The 12,508-nt window shown below is 45.3% G+C and overlaps 1 long non-coding RNA gene across 1 annotated transcript; it reads left to right on the top strand.

The window, feature by feature from the left end:
* Positions 1 to 6,531: 6,531 nt before the first annotated feature.
* On the top strand, positions 6,532 to 8,566 carry LOC144988036 (uncharacterized). The gene is made up of 3 exons (XR_013651760.1): positions 6,532 to 7,820; positions 7,900 to 8,030; positions 8,205 to 8,566. It is a non-coding gene; the product is annotated as an uncharacterized LOC144988036 (long non-coding RNA).
* Positions 8,567 to 12,508: the final 3,942 nt, after the last annotated feature.

Below are 12,508 nucleotides of genomic sequence, written 5' to 3'. Positions count from 1 at the left end.
CATATGAGTTGGTTCCTGAGGCCTATCGCCAACGGTTTCGGGGGCTAATTAAACAGGGCAACCAGCCTTATGTGGAGTTTGCAAAGGAGAAAGAGACACTCTTCAATAGATGGTGCACATCCCAGAAAGCAGAGTCATTAGATGAATTTAAACAGCTTGTTTTACTCGAGGAATTCAAAAATTGTCTTCCTCCGACTATATGCACTTATCTGAATGAGCGACAAGTTACCACTCTGTCTAGAGCCGCAGTTTTGGCTGATGAGTTTATGTTAATACATAAATTTGACTATCAGAGACCATCGGGAGAATCTAGACCAGAGACGCGTCAACAGAGTTCACCTCCCCGCATGACTAGCTCTAAAAGGTCATTTGAAACAACTGAACGTGTCTGTTTCTACTGCAGGAAGCCTGGTCACTTTATTGCTGATTGCCCTGTTTTGAGTAGAAAGCAGCCTAAACCTATTGGCCTTCTCCATACAGACCTTGGCCAAGAGTGAGTAAGGGGACAGCAACAGAAGGTGGGGTTGAATGCACTTCATCTTTTTTGATGGATGGGTATGTATCTCTTGGTTCGAATTCGAATCAAGAGGATAGCCGTCCAATTAAAATCTGGAGAGACAGTGGCGCTTTTCAGTCTGTAATTCTGCGTGATGTTCTCCCCTTTTCTGAGCAGTCTGAGTTGAAGTGCAGTGCCATTGTGCAGGGGTTTTGTGGTTTTATGACACTCCCATTGCACTCAATCAATCTCAATAGTGTTTTAGTCTCTGGGAAGGTTTCTGTGGCTGTTTGTCCGTCTATACCCATAAATGGTGTGTCTCTGATTCTAGGCAACGATTTGGCTGGGGACAGAGTGTTAGCCGCTCCTGTGGTTACTTCCACCCCTACAGAGCTGGAGTGTCCAGATAAGTTGGAGCAGGAGTACCCGGATGTTTTCCCTGTGTGTGCTGTCACCCGAGCCATGTCTAAGAAGCCCTTAGAGAAAGAGATGGACCCCCATGTTGATTTGTCAGACACCTTCTTAGCTAAATGTGACACGTTTGGTTTTGGTGATTCTTTTCCTTCTCATGAGGACCTTAAAGCTGCCCAGGCTTCTGACAAAAGTTTATGCTCTTTGTTTGATAATGTTGTCCCGGAGGGCGAAGCTGAAAAACTCTCCCGTGCTTATTTCATCAGCAATGGAGCACTGATGAGGAAATGGACGCCCCCTGAGCTAACCTGTGAAGACTGCTGGGGGAGTTTCTTTCAGGTTGTGGTCCCAGTCATTTTTCGTACTGAAGTTCTTTGCCTTGCCCATGATCATGGTTTAGCAGGTCATATGGGTGTGAGGAAGACTTTAGACAGGGTTACGAGGAATTTCTATTGGCCTGGTGTTAAATCTGATGTGACAGGCTACTGTAAAACCTGTCATGTTTGCCAGGTTGTGGGGAAGCCTAATCAGACCATTCCCAGGGCTCCTTTACATCCCATTCCAGCTATTGGAGAGCCTTTCGAGCATGTCTTGGTTGATTGTGTGGGTCCGCTTCCTCGCACCAAGTCTGGAAATCAGTACCTCCTAACTATGATGTGCACAGAAACACGTTTCCCTGAGGCTGTTCCCTTGAGGACAATAACAGCCACTGCAGTGTCTAAGGCCCTTGTCAAGTTCTTTACACTGTTTGGACTCCCACGTGTGATTCAAACAGACCAGGGGACAAACTTTATGTCCAGGGTTTTTTTGCAGGTGTTGCAGCAGTTTTCCATCAAGCACTGCACATCTTCAGCCTATCATCCCGAGTCCCAAGGAGCCTTAGAGCGTTGTCATCAAACATTAAAGACCATGCTGAGGGTTTATTGTCAGGAGTTTGGGAAGGAATGGGATCCCATTGCTACTTTTTGCAGCTAGGGAAGTAACTCAGGAGTCTCTGGGTTTCAGTCCGGCTGAGTTAGTGTTTGGACATACAGTGCGGGGCCCTTTGAAGCTATTGAAAGAGAGGTGGTTGGAGGAGCCCACTTGCAAGACAGATTTAATGCAATATGTCTGTAGTTTCAGGTCCAAACTTCTGAGGGCATGTGAACTTGCCAGGAAGAACTTAGAGAAGGCTCAAGAAAAAATGAAACTGAGGTATGATAAACACACTCAGTACAGGGTGTTTTCCCCAGGGGATAAGGTGTTGGTTCTCTTACCACTCCCAGGGTCCACCTTGCAATCCCAGTACAGTGGGCCTTTCACAGTTGTGCGCAAAATAAGTGACACTGATTACTTGGTTCGGACTCCTGACCGAAAAAGAAAAGAACGTCGGTGCCATGTGAATCTACTTAAGCCTTATTTTGATAGGGAGATAGAGTCAAGGCCTATTATGTCATTGTCTGTGTCAGTTTCAGACCCAGTGGACACCTCCAATGTGGCTTTAAGGGGCATTCCTGAACGAAGACTCTTGAACTCTGAATTATTTTCAAGTTTGGATGTACATCTGGCTTATTTGGACTGTGAAAAGCGTGCTGACATTGTTGCTATCCTTCACAGGTATCTAGAGCTTTTCTCGGACGTGCCAACTTGCACCAGTGTTCTAGAGCATGACATAGATGTTGGTGACGCTCTCCCTGTAAAGCAACATCCATATCGAATAAACCCAGAGAAGCGTCGGATAATGCAACAGGAGGTATTGTACATGTTGCAACATGGGATTGCTCGGCCTAGCTCCAGTCCATGGAGCTCTCCTTGTCTCCTAGTTGAAAAGTCTGATAAGTCACCACGTTTTTTTACTGATTTCAGGAAGGTTAATTCGTTCACTAAGCCAGACTGTTTTCCTTTGCCCCGCTTGGATGATTGCATTGACCGTGTGGGATCTGCCGCTTATGTCACAAAACTAGACCTACTTAAAGGCTATTGGCAAGTTCCTTTGACCCCTAGGGCTTGTGAGATTTCAGCTTTTGCTACCCCTGATGATTTTTGTCAGTATACGGTCATGGCTTTTGGCATGAGAAACGCACCAGCGACATTCCAACGGCTGATAAACACAGTGCTAAGGGATGTATCACGTTGTGAAGCTTACCTGGATGACGTTGTGGTTAGCAGCTCTTGTTGGCCTGACCACTTGTCACAACTCAGTGATGTATTTTTGAGGTTGACTAAGGCTAATCTAACACTGAATCTTGCTAAGTGTGTGTTTGGACAAGCTACGGTCACCTATTTGGGAAAAGTGGTTGGTTGTGGACAGGTCTGTCCAGTCGAAGCGAAGATTGAGGCCATTGTGAACTTCTGCGTTCCTAGCACAAGACGTGACCTCAGGCGTTTTCTCGGCATGGCCGGTTATTATAGGGGTTTCTGCAAAAACTTTTCAATTGTGGCTGCTCCGCTAACCACATTGCTCAGCCCAAAGGTTTCCTTTGAGTGGTCTGAGGCTTGTCAGGTGGCCTGTAGCAACCTGAAATCATTGATGGCGTGTGCCCCTGTTCTTGTTGCTCCCGACTTCAACCTGCCATTTAAACTGGCAGTGGATGCCAGTGAGGTTGGTGCTGGAGCTGTCCTTCTTCAGGGTCGATCAGGAGTTGAGCATCCAGTTTGCTACTTCTCCCGAAAGTTTAACTGCCATCAACTCCGGTACTCCACCATAGAAAAAGAGGCCCTTGCATTAATTTTGGCTCTTGAACACTTTGAGGTCTACGTTTCCTCCACCCAAACAGTAGTGGTATACACAGACCACAATCCACTGATTGCCCTGCAACGCATGAAAAATTCTAATCAGCGTCTGATGCGGTGGTGCCTGTTTTTGCAAGGTTTCATTTTGGACATCCACCATATTCGAGGACGTGATAATGTCCTTGCGGATGCCCTTTCCAGGTCGTGAGTAGCCGAAAACGTTGTGCATGTTGGCGACCAACATGCTTATGGGAGGGGATGTTATGTGACCATTTTCTTGTCTTTTCAGTATCTTTATTCCAGCTCCAGGTTTCCCAGCCTGCCCCAGAAGCACCTGATTGAGGAGGGTTTAAAAGGCCCTTTTTGGCTCCTCCCTGGCTCCTCCCTTCTCCCATGGCTGGCAGCCACACTAGCAGGATGACTCATGCTTGACAGCAGCCTTTGTCCCTTCTCAGATACTTGTTGTTAGTGTTTCCACATGAGTGGGAATAAACCTGGCTGTTTCGTACCGTAAGCCCTTGGTTGTGTCTTTTATGTTGCACCCACTGAGCCTGGATGTAACAGGCAGTTGGAAGCAACGTCAGTGGTTGCAGCTGGATTTCCTTCAAACAAAGTAGAAATAGTCTTAGTGTATGAGGTTCCGTTTGTGCCAAAAATATCAAATGGGTTTTTGCGTCCACTGTTATGTCTTTGGTCCATTGTCTATGTCTACTGATCGTGTTTTTGCGTCCACTGTCTATGTTTTGGGGCCATTGTCTATGTCTATTGAACCAGTTCATTGAACATTGGTTCATGTCTATGTACTACTAAGCAATATCTTCTGCATGCCCATGCTTCTTTGATTATTACTTTCTTTGGAACCGTGGATCCTGAGGAACGTGGCGTGGACGCCGAGGACGGCGTAGCGGCTTGAGGCGAAGCATGGATGTCGAGGACGATGGAGTGACGTGAGGCGAGGCACGGACGCCGAGGACGGCGGAACCAGCTTGGAGTGTGGAGAGAGGCTCTGGACGGAGGAACCAGCGTGACCAGTGGTGGAAGAACCGAAAGGTGAGCACAAGGCGAGGTAAGTTAAGTAACTTAACTTGATTAACAGATACTACAAGGCCAGACATAAGCACCGGAGTGAGTATAACAAACTGGCACTGTATACTGGTGAGTAGAACCCTTATGAAGGCAGTCAGGATGATCGGTGATGCAGGAAAGGTGGTTCCTTTTTTTTTCTTTCTTTCTTTTAACTTGTTCTGTCCAACAGCTGAGCAAACAGATTAGAGCTGAAGGCTTTTTGTGTTGGACAGGTTTTACTATCACAAAAAGAGGTTATATTGCTTCGAGAAACTAGAGTGTAGATTTGTATAAACCCCTTTTTGTCATATTTTTTTCTTTTATTTATTTGTTACATTTAGTGTGTGTGGGGAGGGAGAGGGGAAGAATGTGAGGGGGGGTGGAAGAGAGTAAAAGGAAGAAAGGTGAAAAGGTGGGGGATACAAACACTGATTTGAATAAGTTATTATTTTAAGCTGTAACAATTATACCAGATCTGCTGGAAAGACAAATATTACATCAAAGGTGAAAATCTGACACTAAGATGAGCGAAAAAAACATGTCCATCAATACACTGTGGGTAAGGAGGAGGGATGAAGCAGACAGGGAGCAGTGTGCACGTGCACGTGGGGGTGGAGATACATGCATGCTGCCGACGTGAACCGTGTGTTCATAAGGGGAACCTACCCAGCCAGACCAGGAGATGGGAGGAGAGCCCCACAGGCCAGGAGCCCCCCCAGCATCCGGACCCAGGCAGCCTGGGATGGGGGGGGGAAGGGACCGCCCACCCCACCGGCCAGGCACAGAGAGGACCCCCCTACAGGGCCCCCCCCCAATGCCCAGAGGCATAAGTGAACCCAGTGTCCGGCCCCCAGGCCACAGGACAGGAGCGCTTAGCCGTACCAGGCGGCAGCCGGACACCGAGACAAGGGCCAAGGACGAAGCCAGGGCCCCCAGAACCCATGAGCCGTCCACCACCCGACCGGCGCCCTGTCTACCCTGTCTACGCAAGCCAGCCCAGGCAAGCGACCTGAGCAACCCAAGGATCGCCACGCACCCACAGCCACCCCCCATAACCCTACAACCCTACACACTACAACCCCCCCCCCCCCCCCCCCCGCCATAATATCTGAGCCCCCCTCCCAACCCTCTCAGTGCCCTCCCCTCTCTGTGATGGGGAGGGAAAGCCCCAGAGGGGCCCAGCGAGCCAGCCCCCAGGTCCGTCCCACCCATGGACTCACGCACACGTACTCACAATCATCTGGTTACCCTCCCCCCCCCCAGCCGGCCAACTCCCAGCGCCGTATGCCCGACTATTCCGCAGCCGACAGGATACCCATAAGCCCGGCCGCCCTGAGAGGACCAGGCGGGTGAAGACCGGCCGCCCCCCCCGACCCTACCCATGTATGGAGGTGTGGGAGTGCTGTGTGTGTGCTGCAGGTAAAATAGGAGGTCTCCAGTGTGGGGGGCCACTAAGCTGCTAAGCCGCAGAGCCCCCCACTCCCTCTGTGAGTGGTGTGTATTTGCTGTGTGTGTGCTCCTAGCATGCAGTGTGTGTGTCTACAGAGGAAGTTAAAATTGTGGGGGGGGCCAGCGAAAGGTGAGCACGGATGTTTCACCGTGCCCCCTCCACCAGACCCTCTCCACAAGGCCCTAGATGAATCAGTGTCTAATATGCAAGTAAAAAGCGGGGTGGAGGGCGGGTGCCAACGCGAACCCAGAGAGGGGCATCCCCAGTGAGCCCCGCCAGCATACCCCTGGCTGGCGGGGCTCACTCGGGATGCCCCTCTCTGGGTTCGAAGCAGAGCAGGAGCAGATGCAGGGGGGGGGGGGGGGGGGTGACTGACAGGCGCCGTGACAATTGTATCATTCTGAAACGTTAAAGCAGGGGTCGGGAACCTTTTTGGCCAAGAGAGCCATAAACGCCACATATTTTGAAATGTAATTTCAAAAGAGCCATACAATAATGTAGGCTGTGTCCGAATTACCGCCCTAACCCCTATATAGTGCACTATATAGTGCGGTCGCCATTTTGTAGTGTTGTCCGAATCTACAGTTCAAAAATCATGTGCACTAGAAATTTCCCAGAATTCTCTACGAAAAACCAGTGTGGATCGATGCTCACTCGATCGGCGAATATTGCCCAGAATGCACTGCGTTCATACCAGAATGCATTGCGTGTGACCCACAATACACTGCGCTTGAATTATTCGAAGATGGCGGACGGTTGCGCGAGAAAGAGGACTCAAAAATGTAAGTATATTTAAAAGTATCAAGTATCTGTTGTAAAATATATTTGTAAATACGTAAGATGATGTGTTTAATATGTTATATTCCTCAATCGACTATCTACATTGTTTGGAAGCTCATCAATTTCGGTAATGCTAAAGCTAACGCTAGCGCGAATTAGCGCCGAATGCTAAAAACAAACGCTGTTGATATTACATAAAAAAAGCAGTGAGTTCTAACCGTAGTAATAAGTTATTAACACATTTTTTAAATGTGTTTATATATGTAGGGACTGACGAGGATAAAGAAAATGTGATCCATCTGTGGATGGAGAAAGATAGCCTGTTTGTTTAAGGCAAGCTCGTGCCGGATGGGAGTAAGAGACACTTGATCAGATTTGTATTTATTTATCATTAAACTGTAATCGTTGTCATGTTGGGGTAAAGGTTGTTGTTGAAAGAGGAGAGGAGGAAAGAGCACGAAGGGACAAAGAGTGACAGGAGAGTCTGTTAAGCTTACCTGAGTTTAAAATATTGTTCACAAAATGTAACGTTGTCGTTGTTTTTGCCATTTGTTTAATAAATGCGGTAACAAAAATGAATTATTTACATGTATTATTTAAATCTGAGCCATTTTTAACAATCTCAAAAGAATTTTCATATAAATATCAAATGTACATATTTACATTTTCGTTTTATATGTTAACATTTATTTTTATACATCTTAACAATAATCCTGGTCTTGTAGAGTCATGTGTGTCACAGTTGGAGCTGAAAGGAAAGCAGAGATTTGTCCTCGCAGACAGACGCCACTTTACCCGTCCTACTGGTTCCTGGTGTGGCTCAACATCTGTGGCTCCCAGCAGTCCCCTTCGCTGATGCACAGATTGTGCAGAACTGAACTGCAGGCAATGATTCTCATTGCAAAGGTTGGTTTTACTTCCAGTGCCCCCAGAAATATTGCTCTCCTCCTCATCTTCATAATGCCAAATGCTCTCTCCACCACAGAGCATGCCTTGGCGTGGTGCTGGTTTTAACGGGCCTGAACCGCATTCCTCATGGGTTCCCTGTAGGGTGTCAGCAGCACGATGGGATGAAGAATGCAGGGATACCCACCATCACCCAAAAGGATCCTTCAGGTGGGTAATGTTTTATTTACATAAATTGGGCTTTTACGTAGAACCTGTGAACTGTGGACTGATCCTTGATTCCCAACAAAAATATCTCTAAATTTGGCATTAGTCAGGTACAGCCTGCAGTTGAATGGAATAAAAAAGCTTCCTGTTAAAATAACAAGCTGCATTTTCTTTTAGGACCTTTATTCTTAAGTGGCAGCCATCAGTGTTCCCTACGACCTTTTGGAAGGTGGAAGACCAAGCGAGCTGCTAAAAAACCAGATGTGACTAATGGCAGTTCATTCCCACTGGATGCTGGGTGACCCTGCTCATCAGCTGGAGGATGCGGTCTGCCGTCCTGTGGACAATGTCGCTCACAGTGGACCGTGGCATGTCAAAGGCTCTGTTTACCACACCGTAAGATGTGCCACACGCCAGCCAGAAAAGAAACACCAGGACCTCAGTCTCCTGTACCTGCCCCCCCCCCCCTCCCAGGGTGTGAGGAACCCGAAGCTGCTCCACCAGATGCTCAATGGTCCTGCGGGTCAGCCGATCTGCGGGTCTGCCGATCTGGTTTTGTGTCGGACTGACCATCAGTGTGAGGGGCCACGACAGACACCTTTATGTTGGCAAAGCAGTAGAGTCATGGAAGACCCTGTAAAATAGAAAAATAATTATTTCATTGAGAAAATTAAATCTGATTTTTTTTAATGTTTCATTTTATTCTGATGTCTTACATTTTAGTTTATGACGTATTTATAAATGCTGGAAAATCTCGTGGGTTTTTTTTGGCTGGGTTTTTGGATTTTTATATAAATATTTAAAAATTAAAGTATTTTTGTTTAAAACAAGTGATATGGTTTGACTCTGAATAAAAAATACTAAACTTTGATCTCACAAGTGTTTCATGTAGTTAGACTATACAGTTCATAGCCCAGTGTTGAAAAATAATGTTAAAAAGTCTTACCCAGCAGACTGTGTAACCTTGAGCACAATTGGTAACAAATGCTTAAATTGAACTAATAAAAAAACTTTAAGTTTAACACACAAGTTGTTCATGTCTGGTCAGGGGCATCCAGAGGAAATCTTCTGAGACATCTGCTTCTCCTCCTTGCTGTCCTGTGATGCTGCATATCTGCTCGTTTTGGTTTGATCTCACGAAAAACGGTTGAATTATTGCCAGGAACACGGACAGATTCATATATAAAGCTATTTTCAGTAACGTAGAAGATAAAACTACAGAAAAAAAATGCTTCCTCGCAAGAGCCCGTAAATTGTTCAGCGCCACAAAAATAAATATTGCCATGGACTAATGACTTGAGGGATTATTTATCAACTAATACATTAAATCTACACCAATTTGTTTGTAATTTTATTATTTATAAATCAGCCACGTTTTCCATGATCAGAACACAGCAGATTCATAAATAGTCTTCATAAAATGTTTATATTTATTATATTTTTACTTTGACAAATGGGTGTCATTCTCGCCGTTAAATAGAAGTAGTTCCCCTCCAGACCAGGTGGTGGCGGTAATGCGCCACTTTGTTTTCGTGCCGAGCGCCATTTGAAAACACCCGAAAGAGAAAACTAGTGAGCACGGGTGTCCGAATTGCTTTGAAAATTCAGAGAACTATATAGAGAACTATATAGTGCCGCACTATATAGGGTTTTAGTAGTTAGGGGTTAGGGCGGTAATTCGGACACAGCCGTAGTGTTCCTTTCCCATACTGAGGCACTGAGACGTAACCTCTTTTAAGGTTCTTTATTCTGGTTACTGCAGACCGCAACAAACGCCGTACAATTAATTCAGCAAATCCTTATTCTCTCCAGCGAGACAAGAGCGCTTCTCCCAACTTTATATTCCCCCCCCTCCCGCTCCAGCCCTCCCATTTCCCTTATTCGGCCCATAGCTGAACCCCATTGGTCCAAATTACCTAACAGGCTGAGCGACAGAACTGAGGGCCAATCAGATCTCTGCTTGATGCGTTCAATGAACTCCAGAACTTTTAACGCGGCCCAACAGCCACCCAGTCCAAATCAGTAAGCAACGATATGTTTAAAACTAAATATACAAGTGAATGTGTGCATTTGATGTAATTTCAACATTTTTAAAGTACAATAAGTCTGTGGATTCTTTTTAATAATATTGTTATGCTTTTGCTGATAAATGAGGCGTTGAGACTTTAAACGTGATCGTAGGTTGGTCTGAATGTTCTGTAGATGTGAGAAAGACTGCTCACATGCAGACGTGGAGCCAAACACACCCACCCACGCTGCAGTGAGTGACGGGTAGCGGGTTTTACGTTATTACAATCCCTGCGCGATTCACCTGCTACCTGTGCCCACAACTCCACCCCCACCCCCACCCTCTGGTTTCTTCCTCACACAACTGCGCGCTCTTTCTCAGAGACGGGAGCGCGCAGTTTTAGGCACGGCAATTCACAGGTTTCCGGGTGGTACAAACTCTGTGAAATAATAGATAACAGTAAACTGATAGTTTTCTCTCCAAGCACCGCTACTACTGCGCGCCTCTGGCATCGCATCGCGCCCGAGAAGGACTGGTCTAATGAAAAAAAGAAAAAAAAAAGTATAATTAAAGATTTGTCTGCGAGCCACATGTGACCATCAAAAGAGCCATACATGGCTCGCGAGCCATAGGTTCCCGACCCCTGCTTTAAAGCATTCAACAGTGAAAACACAGAGCAGCTGTGAATCCAGCCCATGGGGTATTCCAGGAAGCATGTTTAAACTAGCCTGACTTTAAGCCTGAACTCTGGCTGAAATCCGCCTGAACTTGCTTACTCTGGGTATGTCGGTTCCAAAAGACCGGATATGAGTTGGCGTAATTACGCTCGACTTGGTAACCCTGGGTTATTGCACGTGCACAGAAGGTACATAAAGACATTCTCAATGGATCCCCGATTTCCGGAGTCACCATGGAAACGCGTGGAGAGAAAAAAGAGAGCGCTATAATTCAGTGAGACGGAGTCTGAGCTTTTAATGACGACGTATGAAGATTATACGTCTATCAAAAAGTAATACGGCTGCATCAGCAAAAGAAAGAGTTTCTGCTTGCAGTAGAAGAACAGAGAAAGTAAACGCACAAGTTTCTGATCTTATTTCCATTTTCCTTGTGACGCATATATATATAACTTATCCAATTTTGCCAACGTAAATGAATTACTTCTATTGGTAACAGATAATTGAGTTAAATTTATTCAACCTAATTTCTTACGTCTATAAAACTCAGTAATTGTTTATACAACTCAAATTTATGTATTTATCTAACTAAATGTCATATTACTCCAATTCAATTAATATTTTTTCCATCTTAATTAATTATAATTCTCGATCTCTCATATGTCTAAGTATGAGCCTGCAGATATGCTAATTTTTATTACAATAAAAAGGATGGGAAAAAAATGCACGTTCCGCATAAATCCATTAAAGAATTTTCCATCATTGTCATCATCCCCACTGCTTATTTCTCTTTGAACTTAGCTCTAGTTTTATCTTTTCAGATCTCTTGTCAGTCAGTTAGAACCTCATAAATGTCTAAAGTTTCTCTAAAATGTTCAAATGTTGTTGCAGTGTAGAGACAGGTCTGTGATTTGTGACGCTGTGCTCATCCTCAAACTCATACAGTGGAATAGCTTTTGCTCTGTTCATTCTGTTGGGAAAATGCCCTTTAGTATTGCTGTTGGCCGCACAAAAGCCTTCAACAACTTTTAACCATTCTGACTTTTAGTTTTTGACTCAGGGGTCTGCAACCTGACAGAGGTCACCATGAGAAAAAGGAGCCTCTGGGAGCAACACTGTCATAGACCAGCAGGTGGAGCAGCAGTTTGCATTAGAGAAGTCAGTTCTAATATGTCCAACCATGACAGTGGATAGTGACAGGGGGGCTGACTTTGTTGTGTGAGGGACGCTCATGGCAGCAGGAGTCCAAGGGAGAGAAAGTGAAGGACTGCGTGAGGCCGGACCACAGACTGAGAAGGATTATCTTGTTGGGGTTTTGCTTGACATCAGCAAGTCTCTCCTCTAGAAAACACTTGGGGAAGAAAACAAATTCATAACTCCAAACATTTCTGAGAGAGGCCACAGGTCAGCACAGACGGAAAGCAAACCTGGAAGAGGAAAAGCAAAAAGGCAAACCAAATTAGTCTGGTTTATTCCAGGAAGGAAAAAAACAGGGAAAACTGCATTTTAGTAATAATGGACTGTACAAGGCAAGGCAAGTTTATTTGTATAGCACAATTCGTACACAAAGTAATTCAAGGTGCTTCACAAAACAGAAAAATGTATTAAAATCACAATACATCATAGAAATAATCAACGTAAAATTTATTTTAAAAGAAAAGAAAAAATTTGAAAATTGATTTAAAAATAAAGGAAGTAAAGGAAAGAAAACTGCAGATAGGACCTTTCAGTCAGATACACGGCTAAACAGAAATGTTTTAAGTCTAGATTTGAACATGAACACAGAAGAGGCCTGTCTT

This window comes from Oryzias latipes, chromosome 19 (genome assembly GCF_053564925.1).
Source record: "Oryzias latipes strain Hd-rR chromosome 19, Olatipes_Hd-rR_3.1".
Classification (NCBI taxonomy): domain Eukaryota; kingdom Metazoa; phylum Chordata; class Actinopteri; order Beloniformes; family Adrianichthyidae; genus Oryzias; species Oryzias latipes.
The sequence above is the reverse complement of the archived record's forward strand: the minus strand, read 5'-3'. Positions and strand labels throughout refer to the sequence as shown.